We start from the raw sequence: 17,513 nt of genomic DNA, 5'->3' as shown, positions 1-17,513 counted from the left end.
ACAAATACCATGTCCCTAGTAAGCCTCTACTAGACTAGCTCGTTGATCAAAGATGGTTAAGGTTTCCTAACCATGGACATGAGTTGTCATTTGATAACGAGATCACGTCATTAGGAGAATGATGTGATGGACAAGACCCATCCGTTAGCTTAGCATAATGATCGTTCAGTTTTATTACTATTGCTTTCTTCATGTCAAATACATATTCCTTCGACTATGAGATTATGCAACTCCTGGATACCGAAGGAATACCTTGTGTGCTATCAAACATCACAAGTAACTGGGTGATCATAAAGATGCTCTACAGGTATCTCTGAAGGTGTTTGTTGAGTTGGCATAGATCGAGATTAGTATTTGTCACTCCGAGTATCAGAGAGGTATCTCTGGGCCCTCTCAGTAATACACATCATAAGCTTGCAAGCAAATGACTAAGGAGTTAGTTACGAGGTGATGTATTATAGAACAAGTAAAGAGACTTGACGGTAACCAGATTGAACTAGGTATAGAGATATCGATGATCGAATCTCGGGCAAGTAACATACCGACGGACAAAGGGAATTGTGTATGTTGTCATAAAGGTTTGACCGATAAAGATCTTCATAGAATATGTAGGAGCCAATATGGGCATCCAAGTTCCGCTATTGTTTATTGACTAGAGAGATGTCTCGGTCATGTCTACGTAGTTCTCGAACCCGTAGGGTCCTCACGCTTAACGTTCATTAACGATATAGTATTACATGAGTTATGTGATTTGGTGATCGAATGTTGTTCGGATTCCCGGATGAGATCACGGACATTATGAAGAGTCACAAAATGGTCGAGAGGTAAACATTGATATATAGGACGATGGTATTCAGATACCGGAAGTGTTTTGAGGGGTACCGGGTACTTATGGGGTCACCGGAAGGGGTTCCGGGCACCCCCGACAAAAGATATGGGCCTTATGGGCCAAGAGAGGAAACGCACCAGCCACAAGGGGCTGGTGCACCCCCATATCAGGCCGTCCTAGGCGGAGAAGGAAAGAGGGGAAGGGAAAGGAAAGAGTGGAATAGGATTCCCCCTTCCTTCCCTACCCCCCTTTCCTTCCCCATCGATTATATATGGCAGAGGGCGCGGCTTGGGAGGGACTCCAAGTAGGATTCCTCCTACTTGGGCGCCTCCTATGGATGCTCCTCCCTCCCTCCCACCTATATATATGTGGGAGGGGGGCGCCTAGCACATAATAGACAAATTTCCTTGCCGTGTGTGGCGCCCCCCTCCACCATTTACACCCCAGTCATATTTTCGTAGTGCTTAGGCGAAGCCCTACGGAGATCACTTCACCATCACCATCACCATGCCATCGTGCTGACAGAACTTATCTACTAACTCGACATCTTGCTGGATCAAGAAGGCGAGGAATGTCACCGAGTTGAACGTGTGCAGAACGCGGAGGTGTCGTGCGTTCGGTACTTGACCAGTTGGAGCGCGAAGAAGTTTGACTACATCAACCGCATTTTTAAACGCTTCCGCTTATGGTCTACAAGGGTACATAGACATACTCTCCCCCTTGTTGCTATGCATCTCCATGGATAGATCATTGCATGTGCATAGATTTTTTTTGTTTTCCAGACAACGTTTCCCATCAGTGGCATCATGAGCCAGGTCTATGCGTAGATGATATGCATGAGTAGAACACAACGAGTTGTGGGCGTTGATAGTCATACTGCTTACCACCAACGTCTTATTTTGATTCGGCAGTATTGTGTGATGAAGCGACCTGGACCAACCTTACATGTCCACGCACATGAGACTGATTCCACCGACTGACATGCAACTAGTTTTGCATAAAGGTGGCTGGCGGGTGTCTGTTTCTCCTACTTTAGTTGAATCAAATTTGACTATGGCCAGACCTTGAAGAAGGTTAAAACAACAAACTTGACGAATCACCGATGTGGTTTTTTCCGTAGGTAAGAACGGTTCTTGCTAGAAACTCGTAGCAGCCACGTAAAACTTGCAACAACAAAGTAGAGGACGTCTAACTTGTTTTTTGCAGGGTATGTTGTGATGTGATATGATCAAGACATGTTGTGATATACGTTATTGTATGAGATGATCATGCTTTGTAAGATATCAGGCAACCGGCAGGAGCCTTATGGTTGTCTATTTATTGTATGAAATGCAAATGCCATGTAATTGCTTTACTTTATCGCTATGTGTTAGCAATAGTAGTGGAAGAAATAGTTGGCGTGACGACCTCGACGCAATGACGCTACGATGCAGATCAAGGTGTCAAGCTGGTCATGATGGAGATCATGATGATGCTTTGGAGATGGATATCAAAAGCACAAGATGATGATGGCCATATCATGCCACATATTTTGATTGCATGTGATGTTTATCTTATATGCATCTTGATACGTCTCCAACGTATCTATAATTTATGAAGCATTCATGCTATTTTATTATCTGTTTTGAATGATTATGGGCTTTATTATACACTTTTATATTACTTTTGGGACTAACCTATTAACCGGAGGCCCAGCCCATATTGCTGTTTTATTGCCTGTTTCAGTATTTCAAGGAAAAGGAATATCAAACGGAGTCCAAATGGAATGAAACCTTCGGCAGCGTGATTTTTTGGAAGAATATGATCTGGGAGACTTGGAGTTCACGTCAGAAGGTCCTCGAGGAGGCCATGAGATAGGAGGGCGCCCCCCCTATTGGGCGCGCCCCCTGTCTCATGGGCCCCTCGAGCACTTCTCGACCGACTTCTTTCGCCTATTTATGCCTACGTACCCTAAAACCATCGAATATCAAGATAGATCGGGAGTTCCGCCGCCGCAAGCCTCTGTAGCCACCAAAAACCTCTCGGGAGCCCGTTCCGGCACCCTGCCAGAGGGGAACCCATCACCGGTGGCCATCTTCATCATGCTGGCGCTCTCCATGACAAGGAGGGAGTAGTTCACCCTCGGGGCTGAGGGTATGTACCAGTAGCTATGTGTTTGATCTCTCTCTCTCTCTCTCTCTCTCGTGTTCTCTCTATGGCACGATCTTGATGTATCGCGAGCTTTGCTATTATAGTTGGATCTTATGATGTTTCTCCCCCTTTACTCTCTTGTGATGAATTGAGTTTCCTTCTTGAAGTTATCTTATCGGATTGAGTCTTTACTTTGAGAACACTTGATGTATGTCTTGCCGTGTTTATCTGTGGTGACAATGGGATATCACGTGCCACTTGATGTATGTTTTAGTGACCAACTTGCGGGTTCCACCCATGAACCTATGCATAGGGGTTGGCACACGTTTTCTTGACTCTCCGGTGGAAACTTTGGGGCACTCTTTGAAGTACTTTGTGTTGGTTGGATGAATTTGAGATCATGTGACGCATATCGTATAATCATGCCCACGAATACTTGAGGTGACAATGGAGTATCTAGGTGACATTAGGGTTTTGGTTGATTTGTGTCTTAAGGTGTTATTCTAGTACGAACTCTTGAATAGATTGATTCGAAAGAATAACTTTGAGGTGGTTTCGTACCCTATCATAATCTCTTCGTTTGTTCTCTGCTATTAGTGGCTTTGGAGTGACTCTTTGTTGCATGTTGAGGGATTGTTATATGATCCATCTATGTTATTATTGTTGAGAGAACTTGCACTAGTGAAAGTATGAACCCTAGGCCTTGTTTCCTACCATTGCAATACCGTTTACGCTCACTTTTATTATTAGTTACCTTGCTGTTTTTATATTTTCAGATTACAAATACCTATATCTACCATCCATATTGCACTTGTATCACCATCTCTTCGCCGAACTAGTGCACCTATACAATTTACCATTGTATTGGGTGTGTTGGGGACACAAGAGACTCTTTGTTATTTGGTTGCAGGGTTGTTTGAGAGAGACCATCTTCATCCTACGCCTCCCACGGATTGATAAACCTTAGGTCATCCACTTGAGGGAAATTTGCTACTGTCCTACAAACATGTGCACTTGCAGGCCCAACAACGTCTACAAGAAGAAGGTTGTGTAGTAGACATCAAGCTCTTTTCTGGCGCCGTTGCCGGGGAGGTGAGTGCTTGAAGGTATATCTTTAGATCTTGCAATTGAATCTTTTTGTTTCTTGTTTTATCACTAGTTTAGTCTGTAAAAAGAAAACTACAAAAAAATGGAGTTAAGTTTGTCTCATACGCTTCATCTTTTTAATACCTTTCGTGAGTTTGATGGAAAGGAAAATTGTGCTCAAGTGCTAGAAGAAGAATGCATTAAATGCTTGGTACTAAATCTTTGAATGATGAGCATGATTGCAATGTTGTTAGTATGAACTCTTTGAATATCCATAGTACTAATGATGATTGCACTAGTTATGATGAAAATGTCTCTTATAAGCATGTTGATTTTTGTGGAGTGGAATGGGTTTGCGTGGACACACCAAATAGAGAAAATAGATATTGCAAGAGGCATAAGTATTTAAAAACTAAAGGTTTACAAGAAAGGCTTGATGATTGTGCTGAAAGATTCAATATTTTTCATGCCCCTTGTGAACTTTGCAATGAACGTGGTCATTTAAATCTCCAATGCAAATTGTTTCATGATCGAATCGTGTCCAAAAATTGTGATAACTTGATTACCCTTGGGCATCATAAAGAGCTTAGTCTTCTTTTGGAGTATGAATAAATGAAACGTATAACTGAGGGTATTCCAAAATTTAATCTTGATAGATTTCTTGATTTTGATCTAGAGGATATTTATATGTTTTGTGTGGTGAATTGCATTGAAAGTCCTTATATTGCCAATTACCTAAAGAAAAGGAAGCAAATAGAAGATGAAGAGAATTCTAATGAAAGGGAAGAGACTTCCCAATCTCCTCCTATTATTTCTTATGATGATTCAGGTAACGAGGAGGAGCTTTCTATTCAACCAATCTCATCAATAAGGAGCTCAAAGAGGAAGGTTGAACCCACACATAATGTGAAAAAGAAAAAGAAAAGAAGGAGCAACAAAGGTAGAAAGGTATCCCTCCCAAATGATGTTGCTCCTACTACTCATTGTGATGATGATAATTGCTATACTATTGGTGCTATCCATATTTTTAATGATGAGAGTGATTATGCTTATGATATGAAAGGGCCCAAGCTTGGGGAAGCTATGTTTGATAAGGATGAAATATTTGAGAATATATTTGCTGAAATTAATTTTTGTCCCAAGCTTGGGGATGCTACGTTTAGTGAAGATGCTATTTTTAGCATCGCAAGTTTTGATATGCAAAGTTGTTATGATGATAGCATGCCTCCTACCTATGATGATTATATTGATGAAAGTGGGTTCGGAAGAGTGTCAACTTTAGGAAGTAGTGATCCCACTATTTTGGAGGATGTTGAATTTTATTGTGATGAATATGAAAGTGGATTTGGAAGAGTGTCAACTTTATTTAGTGATTCCACTATCTTGGGAGAGGTTTCAATCGATTATGATGAGAATGAAGTTGCTACTTATGATGATTATTGTGATGAAACTTATGCTATAAAAAGTAGTGATGATTATATTTATAAATCTTGTCATGATTATGATTACCCTTTTTCTGAACATTACTCTTTTAATGTGGAAACAATTTTTAGTGTTCAAGTCTTTTATGATACTCCCACTATTCTGAATGAGAAGAATTTTGCTTATGTGGAGAGTAGTAAATTTTCTATGCTTGTAGATCATGAAAATAATGCTTTAGGTGCTGGTCATATTATTGAATTCATGATGCTACTGAAAATTATTATGGGGGAGGAACATATGCTTGTAGGAATTGCAATAATATCAAGTTTCCTCTCTATGTGCTTCAAATCTTGAAGCTATGCTTGTTTTACCTTCCTATGCTAGTTGATTGTTGTTACCATAATTTGTTTGCTTACAAAATCCCTATTCATAGGAAGTGGGTTAGGATTAAAAGTTCTAGTCATATGCTTCATGATGCTCCCGTTATGTTTCAATTCTTATCTTTTATGTGAGCATCATTGTCATCATCATGCCTAGCTACAAAGGCATTAAAGAAAAGCGCTTGTTTGGAGACAACCCAATATTTATCCTTACTATTTTTGTGTGTCCACATGATTATGCTACTGTAGTAACCATATTTTATAGCTTTTGTTTCAATAAAGTACCAAGTAAGACCTTTAGGATAGCTTACAGTGATAGTTGTGTTGATCCTGCTGAAAATCAGAAACTTTTGCACCCAGTAAATTAGTTTTGTTAATTCACAGAAACGTGTTTATGATCTTATTATTTTTGGTCTGGATTGGTACACAAATTTCTTAGGACTTCCTAATTTGGTAGGATTTTTGTAGTTCCAGAAGTATACGTTTGATACAGATTACTACAAACTGTTCTGTTTTTGACAGATTCTCTTTTCTATGTGTTGTTTGCTTATTTTGATGAATCTGTGAGTACTATATGAGGGTATGAACCATAGATAAGTTGAACTACAGTAGATATTACATCAATATGGATTTAGAATGAGTTCATTACAGTACCTAAGTGGTGGTTTTATTTTCTTATACTAACGGAGCTTACGAGTTTTCTGTTGAGTTTTGTGTTGTGGAGTTTTCAAGTTTTGGGTAAGATTCGATGGACTATGGAAAAGGAGTGGCAAGAGATTAAGCTTGGGGATGCCCAAGGAACCCCAAGGTAATATTCAAGGACAACCAAGAGCCTAAGCTTGGGGATGCCCCGGATGGCATCCCCTCTTTCGTCTTCGTCCATCGGTAACCTTACTTGGAGCTATATTTTTATTCGCCACATGATATGTGTTTTACTTGGAGCATCATTTTATTTTGTTATTATTTGCTTGCTGTTATTTAGAATAATGTTTTTCATCTTTAGTTTCAATAAAAATGTCAAGGATAGCCTTTACCATGCTTATTTTGCTAGTATACATGTTGCTGTTTGAAAACAGAAAGTTTACCGCTGTTGCAAAAATTTGTTGGAAATATGCCCTAGAGGCAATAATAAATTAGTTATTATTATATTTCCTTGTTCATAATAATCGTTTATTATCCATGCTATAATTGTATTGACAGGAAACTCAGATACATGTGTGGGTACATAGACAACACCATGTCCATAGTAAGCCTCTAGTTAACTAGCTCGTTGATCAATAGATGGTTACGGTTTCCTGACCATGGACATTGGATGTTGTTGATAATGGGATCACATCATTAGGAGAATGATGTGATGGACAAGACCCAATCCTAAGCCTAGCACAGAGATCGTGTAGTTCGTATGCTAAAGCTTTTCTAATGTCAAGTATCTTTTCCTTAGACCATGAGATTGTGCAACTCCCGGATACCGTAGGAATGCTTTGGGTTTACCAAACGTCACAACATAACTGGGTGGCTATAAAGGTGCACTACAGGTATCTCCGAAAGAGTCTGTTGGGTTGGCACGAATCGAGACTGAGATTTGTCACTCCGTGTGACGGAGAGGTATCTCTGGGCCCACTCGGTAGGACATCATCATAATGTGCACAATGTGATCAAAGAGTTGATCGCGGGATGATGTGTTACAGAACGAGTAAAGAGACTTGCCAGTAACGAGATTGAACAAGGTACAGTATACCAACGATCAAATCTCGGGCAAGTACAGTACCGTTAGACAAAGGGAATTGTATACGGGATCGATTGAGTCCTTGACATCATGGTTCATCCGATGAGATCATCATGGAACATGTGGGAGCCAACATGGGTATCCAGATCCCGCTGTTGGTTATTGGCCGGAGAACGTCTCGGTCATGTCTGCATGGTTCCCGAACCCGTAGGGTCTACACACTTAAGGTTCGATGACTCTAGGGTTATAAAGGAAGTTTGTATGTGGTTACTGAATGTTGTTTGGAGTCCCGGATGAGATCCAGGATGTCACGAGGAGTTCCGTAATGGTCCGGAGGTAAAGATTTATATATGGGAAGTCCTGTTTTGGTCACCGGAAAAGTTTCGGGTTTTATCGGTAACGTACCGGGACCACCGGGAGGGTCTCGGGGGTCCACCAAGTGGGGCCACCATCCCCGGAGGGCTGCATGGGCCAAGTGTGGGAGGGAACCAGCCCCAGGTGGGCTGGTGCGCCCCCCCCCCCCACAAGGCCCAAGGCGTAGGGAAGAGTGGGAGGGGGGCAAACCCTAGGGCAGATGGGCCCTAAGGCCCACCCCAGGTGCGCCTCCCCTCTCTCCCCTTCTGGCCGCCACCCAGATGGAATTTGGGGGCTGCCGCCACCCCTGGGAGGGAACCCTAGAGGGGGCAGCCCCCTCCCCTCCCCCTATATATACTTGAGGGTTTTGGGGCTGCCAACACATGAGTTTCTCTCCCTCTTGGCGCAGCCCTACCTCTCTCCCTTCTCCTCTCCCGTGGTGCTTGGCGAAGCCCTGCTGGATCACCACACTCCTCCATCACCACCACGCCGTTGTGCTGTTGCTGGATGGAGTCTTCCTCAACCTCTCCCTCTCTCCTTGCTGGATCAAGGCATGGGAGACGTCACCGGGCTGTACGTGTGTTGAACGCGGAGGTGCCGTCCGTTCGGCACTAGGATCTCCGGTGATTTGGATCACGACGAGTATGACTCCTTCAACCCCGTTCTCTTGAACGCTTCCGCTTAGCGATCTACAAGGGTATGTAGATGCACTCTCCTTCCCCTCGTTGCTGGTTTCTCCATAGATAGATCTTGGTGACACGTAGGAAAATTTTGAATTTCTGCTACGTTCCCCAACAGTGGCATCATGAGCTAGGTCTATTGCGTAGATTCTTTGCACGAGTAGAACACAAAGGAGTTGTGGGCGTTGATTTTGTTCAATATGCTTACCGTTACTAGTCCAATCTTGTTTCGACAGTATTGTGGGATGAAGCGGCCCGGACCGACCTTACACGTACTCTTACGTGAGACAGGTTCCACCGACTGACATGCACTTGGTGCATAAGGTGGCTAGCGGGTGCCAGTCTCTCCCACTTTAGTCAGAACGGATTCGATGAAAAGGGTCCTTATGAAGGATAAATAGCAATTGGCATATCACGTTGTGGTTTTGCGTAGGTAAGAAACGTTCTTGCTAGAAACCCATAACAACCACGTAAAACATGCAAACAACAATTAGAGGACGTCTAACTTGTTTTTGCAGGGTATGCTATGTGATGTGATATGGCCAAGAAGAATGTGATGAATGATATGTGATGTATGAGATTGATCATGTTCTTGTAATAGGAATCACGACTTGCATGTCGCTGAGTATGACAACCGGCAGGAGCCATAGGAGTTGTCTTAATTTATTGTATGACCTGCGTGTCATTAAACAACGCCATGTAATTACTTTACTTTATTGCTAACCGGTAGCCATAGTAGTAGAAGTAATAGTTGGCGAGACAACTTCATGAAGACACGATGATGGAGATCATGATGATGGAGATCATGGTGTCATGCCGGTGACGATGATGATCATGGAGCCCCGAAGATGGAGATTAAAAGGAGCAAAATGATATTGGCCATATCATGTCACTTTTTGATTGCATGTGATGTTTATCATGTTTATGCATCTTATTTGCTTAGAACGATGGTAGTAAATAAGATGATCCCTCATTAAAATTTCAAGAAAGTGTTCCTCCTAACTGTGCACCATTGCGAAAGTTCGTTGTTTCGAAGCACCACGTGATGATCGGGTGTGATAGATTCTTACGTTCACATACAACGGGTGTAAGCCAGATTTACACACGCGAAACACTTAGGTTGACTTGACGAGCCTAGCATGTACAGACATTGCCTCGGAACACAAGAGACCGAAAGGTCGAGCATGAGTCGTATGGTAGATACGATCAACATGAAGATGTTCACTGATGATGACTAGTCCGTCTCACGTGATGATCGGACACAGCCTAGTTGACTCGGATCATGTAATCACTTAGATGACTAGAGGGATGTCTATTTGAGTGGGAGTTCATAAGATGAACTCAATTATCCTGAACATAGTCAAAAGATCTTTGCAAATTATGTCGTAAGCTTGCACTTTAGTTCCACTGTTTAGATATGTTCCTAGAGAAAATATAGTTGAAAGTTGACAGTAGCGATTATGCGGACAGTAGAATGCTTATGTCCTTAGTGCACCGCTCAGTGAGCTGAACCCCAAAACATCATCTGTGGATGTTGCGAACATCGGACATACACGCTTTGATAACTACGTGATAGTTTAGTTAAAAGGTTTAGAGTTGAGGCACCAAAGACGTTTTTCGAAACGTCGCAGAACATATGAGATGTTTTGAGGGCTGAAATTGGGATTTCAGGCTCGTGCCCACGTCAAGAGGTATGAGACCTCCGACGATTTTCTTAGCCTGCAAACTAAGGGAGAAAAGCTCAATCGTTGAGCTTGTGCTCAGATTGTCTGAGTGCAACAATCACTTGAATCGAGTGGGAGTTGATCTTCCAGATGAGATAGTGATGTTTCTCCAAAGTCATTGCCACCAAGCTGCTAGAGCTTCGTGATGAACTATAACATATCAGGGATAGATATGATGATCCTTGAGGTATTCGTGATGTTTGACACCGCGAAAGTAGAAATCAAGAAGGAGCATCAATTGTTGATGGTTGGTGAAACCACTAGTTTCAAGAAGGGCAAGGGCAAGAAGGGATACTTCATGAAACGACAAATCAACTGCTGATCTAGTGAAGAAACCCAAGGTTGAACCCAAACCCGAGACTAAGTGCTTCTGTAATAAGGGGAACAACCACTGGAGCAGAATTACCCTAGATACTTGGTAGATGAGAAGGCTGGCAAGGTCGATAGAAGTATATTGGATATACATTATGTTAATGTGTACCTTACTAGTACTCCTAGTAGCACCAGGGTATTAAGATACCGGTTCGGTTGCTAAGTGTTAGTAACTCGAAATAAAAGAGCTACGGAATAAACGGAGACTAGCTAAAGGTGAGCTGACAATATGTGTTGGAAGTGTTTCCAAGTTTGATGTGATCAAACATCGCACGCTCCCTCTACCATCAAGATTAGTATTAAACCTGAATAATTGTCATTTGGTGTTTGCGTTGAGCATAGACATGATTGGATTATGTCTATCGCAATACGGTTATTCATTTAAGGAGAATAATGGTTACTCTATTTATTTGAATAATACCTTCAATGGTCTTGCACCTAAAAGAATGGTTTATTGAATCTCGATCGTAGTGATACACATTTTCATGCCAAAAAAATAAGATAGTAATGATAGTACCACTTACTTGTGGCACTGCCATGTAAGTCATATTGGTATAAAATGCATGAAGAATCTCCATGTTGATGGATCTTTGGACTCACTTGTTTTTGAAAAGTTTGAGACATGCGAACCATGTCTGTTGGTGTATACGCATGAAGAAACTCCATGCAGATGGATCATTTGGACTCACTTGATTTTGAATCACTTGAGATATGCAAATCATACCACATGGGCAAGATGACTGAAAAGCCTTGTTTTCAGTAAGATGGAACAAGATAGCAACTTGTTGGAAGTAACACATTTTGATGTGTGCAGTCCATTGAGTGCTGAGGCATGCAGTGAATATCGTTATGTTCTTACTTCATAGATGATTCGAGTAGATGTTGAGTATATTTACTTGATGAAACACAAGTCTGAATTATTGAATGGATCAAGTAATTTCAGAGTGAAGTTGAAGATCATTGTGACAAGAGGATAAAATGTCTATGATATGATCATAGAGATGAGTATCTGAGTTACAAGCTTTGGCACACAATTAAGACATTGTGGAAATTGTTTCACAATTAATACCGCCTGGAACACCATAGTGTGATGGTGTGTCCGAACATCATAGTTGCACCCTATTGGATATGGTGCGTACCATGATGTCTCTTATCGAATTACCACTATCGTTCATGGGTTAGGCATTAGAGACAACCGCACTCACTTTAATAGGGCACCACGTAACTCCGTTGAGACGACACCGTATGAACTATGGTTTGGAGAAACCTAAGCTGTCTTTTCTTGAAAGTTTGGGGCTGCGACGCTTATGTGAAAAAGTTTCAGGCTGATAAGCTCGAACCCAAAACGGATAAATGCATCTTCATAGGTGAAAGATCGTGGATGTCGCCTAGAGGGGGGGGGGTGGTGAATAGGCGTTTTAAAATAATTACGGTAGAGGCTTGAACAAATGCGGAATAAACCTAGCGGTTAATTTGTCAAGCACAAAACCTACAACAACTAGGCTCACCTATGTGCACCAACAACTTATGCTAAGCAAGATAAGAAACTATGTGATAGCAAGATATATGACAAAGAACAATATGGCTATCACAAAGTAAAGTGCATAAGTAAAGGGCTCGGGTAAGAGATAACCGAGGCACGCGGAGACGATGATGTATCCCGAAGTTCACACCCTTGCGGATGCTAATCTCCGTTTGGAGCGGTGTGGAGGCACAATGCTCCCCAAGAAGCCACTAGGGCCACCGTAATCTCCTGATGCCCTCGCACAATGCAAGATGCCGTGATTCCACTAAGGGACCCTTGAGGGCGGTCACCGAACCCGTACAATGGCAACCCTTGGGGGCGGTCACCGAACCCGTACACTTTGGCAACCCTTGGGGGCGGTCATCGGTACCCGTCAAATTGCTCGGGGCGATCTCCACAACCTAATTGGAGACCCCGATGCTTGCCTGGAGCTTTACACCACAATGATTGAGCTCCGAACACCACCAACCGTCTAGGGCGCCCAAGCACCCAAGAGGAACAAGCTCAAGGGCACCAAGCACCCAAGAGTAGTAAGCTTCTCAACTTGTAACTTCCATGTATCACGTGGAGAACTCAAACCGATGCACCAAATGCAATGGCAAGGGCACACGGAGTGCCCAAGTCCTTCTCTCTCAAATCCCACCGAAGCAACTAATTCTAGGGAGGAAAATGAGAGGAAGAACAAGAAGGAGAACACCAAGAACTCCAAGATCAAGATCCAAGGGGTTCCCCTCACATAGAGGAGAAATTGATTGGTGGAAATGTGGATCTAGATCTCCTCTCTCTTTTCCCTCAAAAACTAGCAAGAATCCATGGAGGGATTGAGAGTTAGCAAGCTCGAAGAAGGTCAACAATGGGGGAAGAACACGAGCTCAAAGGATAAGGTTCATTGGGGAAGAAGACCCCCTTTTATAAGACCTCCCGAATCCAACCGTTATGTGCTCAGGTCGTGCACAAGCGGTACTACCGCTTGGAGGAGCGGTACTACCGCTTAGCACGGTCAAAACAACCCAACGAGAGAGAAAACACGAGTTTTTGGGTCCGGAGCGGTACTACCGCTTAGGAGCCACGGTAGTACTGCTCTGGAGCGGTACTACCGCTCAGGAGCCGCGGTAGTACCGCTCTGGAGCGGTAGTAAAAAATTACATCCGCTCTAGTCGCGGTAGTACCGCTGCAGCCTTTACCAAAACAGCCACAACTTTTGCAAACAGACTCCGTATTCAAAGAAACCAAGTTTGTTGGAAAGCTAACGACATGGGCTAACACAATATTGATAGGAATATCAAGAATAAGCAAATGAGAAAAGTCCCATAAGAAAATGGTGAGAACCCTTCATCGGATAAGACCGGTAAAACCTCCAACACCGAAAACATCATAGAAGACGCATGCGAACTCCATTTTCGATGAACTCAAGCTTGTCATCAAGATGACCATAAGCTCTAAGACTCACAAAGATAACCAAACAAGAATCAAGAAACATGATGCAAGGATGCAATGGTTTGAGCTCTCTACTAACGATACGATCAAGCTACCAACTTGAGAGCCCCCCTTGATAGTACGACAAACGATCCTATAACTCAGTCTCCCAACTACCACCACAAGACCGGTAAAATAGAAAACCTATCAAGGGAAAACCTTTGCCTTGCACATGGTCCACTTGAGCTAGATGAAGATGATCTTGACTCCCTCAAGTTGGACCACCTTTCTTGATTGCGTTGGCTCGATGAAGACTAGATGATTGCTCCCCCATAGTTCACTATGGGTGAGCCACTCTTCGGCACATCTTCACAAGTCCATTGACACCACAATGGATGGCAAGATTCAAGCACTTGATCTCTTCGTGATGCTCCACTTGAACTTGCACACGGCAATCTTGATGACGATCACCACTTGATGTCATCCTTTCCATGGGTTGTATGATATCTTCCTCTTGACACAAGCCCATGCATACGTACCTAACCCCACATAAAACTCTCACATAGACCATGGGTTAGTACAAAGTGCAATGGACAATGCTTACCATACCATGGGATCACTTGATCCCTCTCGGTACATCTTCCACGCTTTGTGAGTTGATCAACTTGATTCACTCTTGACTTAGTCTTGATCAACCCTGAATCTTTGCAACTCTCTTCGTTTGGATGATGTCTTGAAGGTAAACATGAATGATCACACAACCTTCTTCTTCAAGACATGCTTGCAATAAGCTCAACACTCATATGACCAATCTTTGGATAATTCCTTAATAGCACCTTGGTCATCACAAACTCTCATTGAAACCAACAAATGGACTCCAAGAAAAGCCTATGGGCAAACCCTTCAAATATAACTCAAGGCAACCATTAGTCCATAGAGATTGTCATCAATTACCAAAACCACACATGGGGGCACCACATGTCCTTTCAATAGGATACCCAAAATGGTTGGGTATACCTCCTAATTCAGATCCGGAAGCAAAAGTGATTGTTTCTAGAAACGGGTCCTTTCTCGAGGAAAAGTTTCTCTCGAAATAATTGAGTGGGAGGATGGTGGAGACTTGATGAGGTTATTGAACCATCACTTCAACCAGCGTGTAGCAGGGCACAAGGAGTTGTTCCTGTGGAACCTACACCAATTGAAGTGGAAGCTTATGATAGGATCATGAAGCTTCGGATCAAGTCACTACCGAACCTCGTAGGACGACAAGGACGCGTACTGCTTCGGAGTGGTACGGTGATCCTGTCTTGAAGGTCATGTTGCTAGACAACAATGAACCTACGAGCTATGGGGAAGCGATGGTGGGCCCACATTTCGACAAATGGTTAGAAGCCATGAAATCCGAGATAGGATCCATGTATCAGAACAAAGCTTGGACTTTGGTGGACTTGCCCGATGATCGGCAAGCCATTGAGATAAATGGATCTTTAAGAAGAAGACGGACGTGGACGGTAATGTCACCATCTGTGAAGCTCGACTTGTGGCAAAGAGTTCTTCACAAGTTCAAGGAGTTGACTACGATGAGATTTTCTCATCCGTAGCGAAGCTTAAGTCCGTCGGAATCATGTTAGCAATAGCTGCATTTATGAAATCTGGCAGGTGGATGTCAAAACGAGTTTCCTTACCAGTTTTCGTAAGGAAAGGTTGTATGTGATACAATCAGAAAGGTTTTGTCGATCCTAAGGATGCTAAAAGGTATGCTAACTCCAGTGATCCTTCCATGGACTGGAGTAAGCATCTCGGAATTGGAATATGCACTTTGATAAGATGATCAAAGATTTTGGGTTTATAAAAAGTTTATGAGAAACTTGTATTTCCAAAGAAGTGAGTGGGAGCACTATAGAATTTCTGATGAGTATATGTTGTTGACATATTGTTGATCAGAAATGATGTAGAATTTCTGGAAAGCATATAGGGTTATTTGAAAGGTGTTTTTCAATAGAAAACCTGAATTAAGCTACTTGAACATTGAGCATCAAGATCTATGGGGATAGATCAAAAACGCTTAATGGTACTTGCAAATGAGCATATACCTTGACATGATCTTGAAGGTGTTCAAGATGGATTAGTCAAAGAAGGAGTTCTTACCTAAGATGTAAGGTATGAAGTTAAGACTTAAAGATCGACCAAGGCAGAAGAGAGAGAAAGGACGAATGTCGTCCCCTATGCTTCAGACGTAGGCTCTATAGTATGTTATGCTGTGTACCGCACCGGAAGTGTGCCTTGCCACGAGTCAGTCAAGGGGTACAAGAATGATCCAGGAATGGACCATTGGACAACGGTCAAAATTGTCCTTGGAGTAAATAAGGACATGTTTCTCGATTATGGAGGTGATAAAGAGTTCGACGTAAAGGGTTACGTCGATGCAAGCTTTAACACCTATCTGAATGGCTCTGAATAGCAAACCGGATACGTATAGTGGAGAAACCATTTGGAATAGCTCCAAGTGGAGCGTCGAAGCTGTATTTACATGACCTAGATTGCGAAGTACATACAGATCTGAAAGTTGCAGACCCATTGACTAAAACCTCTCTTACAAGCAAAACATGATCAAACCCCAGAACTCATTGAGTCTTAATCACATGATGATGTGAACTAGTTTAATGACACTAGTAAACTCTTTGGATGTTGGTCACATGGCGATGTGACCTGTGAGTGTTAATCACATGGCGATGTGAACTAGATTATTGACTCTAGTACAAGTGGGAGACAGTTGGAAATATGCCCTAGAGGCAATAATAAATTAGTTATTATTATATTTCCTTGTTCATAATAATCGTTTATTATCCATGCTATAATTGTATTGACAGGAAACTCAGATACATGTGTGGGTACATAGACAACACCATGTCCCTAGTAAGCCTCTAGTTAATAGCTCGTTGATCAATAGATGGTTACGGTTTCCTGACCATGGACATTCAATGTCGTTGATAACGGGATCACATCATTAGGAGAATGATGTGATGGACAAGACCCAATCCTAAGCCTAGCACAGAGATCGTGTAGTTCGTATGCTAAAGCTTTTCTAATGTCAAGTATCTTTTCCTTAGACCATGAGATTGTGCAACTCCCGGATACCGTAGGAATGCTTTGGGTGTACCAAACGTCACAACGTAACTGGGTGGCTATAAATGTGCACTGCAGGTATCTCCGAAAATGTCTGTTGGGTTGGCACGAATCGAGACTGAGATTTGTCACTCCGTGTGACGGAGAGGTATCTCTGGGCCCACTCGGTAGGACATCATCATAATGTGCACAATGTGATCAAAGAGTTGATCGCGGGATGATGTGTTACGGAACGAGTAAAGAGACTTGCCGGTAACGAGATTGAACAAGGTATTAGTATACCGATGATCGAATCTCGGGCAAGTACAGTACCGTTAGACAAAGGGAATTGTATACGAGATCGATTGAGTCCTTGACATCATGGTTCATCCGATGAGATCATCGTGGAACATGTGGGAGCCAACATGGGTATCCAGATCCCGCTGTTGGTTATTGACCGGAGAACGTCTCGGTCATGTCTGCATGGTTCCCGAACCCGTAGGGTCTACACACTTAAGGTTCGATGACGCTAGGGTTATAAAGGAAGTTTGTATGTGGTTACCGAATGTTGTTCGGAGTCCTGGATGAGATCCCGGACGTCACGAGGAGTTCCGTAATGGTCCGGAGGTAAATATTTATATATGGGAAGTCCTGTTTTGGTCACCAGAAAAGTTTCGGGTTTTATCGGTAACGTACCGGGACCACCGAGAGGGTCCCGGGGGTCCACCAAGTGGGGCCACCATCCCCGGAGGGCTGCATGGGCC

This window comes from Triticum aestivum, chromosome 6B (genome assembly GCF_018294505.1).
Source record: "Triticum aestivum cultivar Chinese Spring chromosome 6B, IWGSC CS RefSeq v2.1, whole genome shotgun sequence".
Lineage (NCBI taxonomy): Eukaryota > Viridiplantae > Streptophyta > Magnoliopsida > Poales > Poaceae > Triticum > Triticum aestivum.
The sequence above is the reverse complement of the archived record's forward strand: the minus strand, read 5'-3'. Positions refer to the sequence as shown.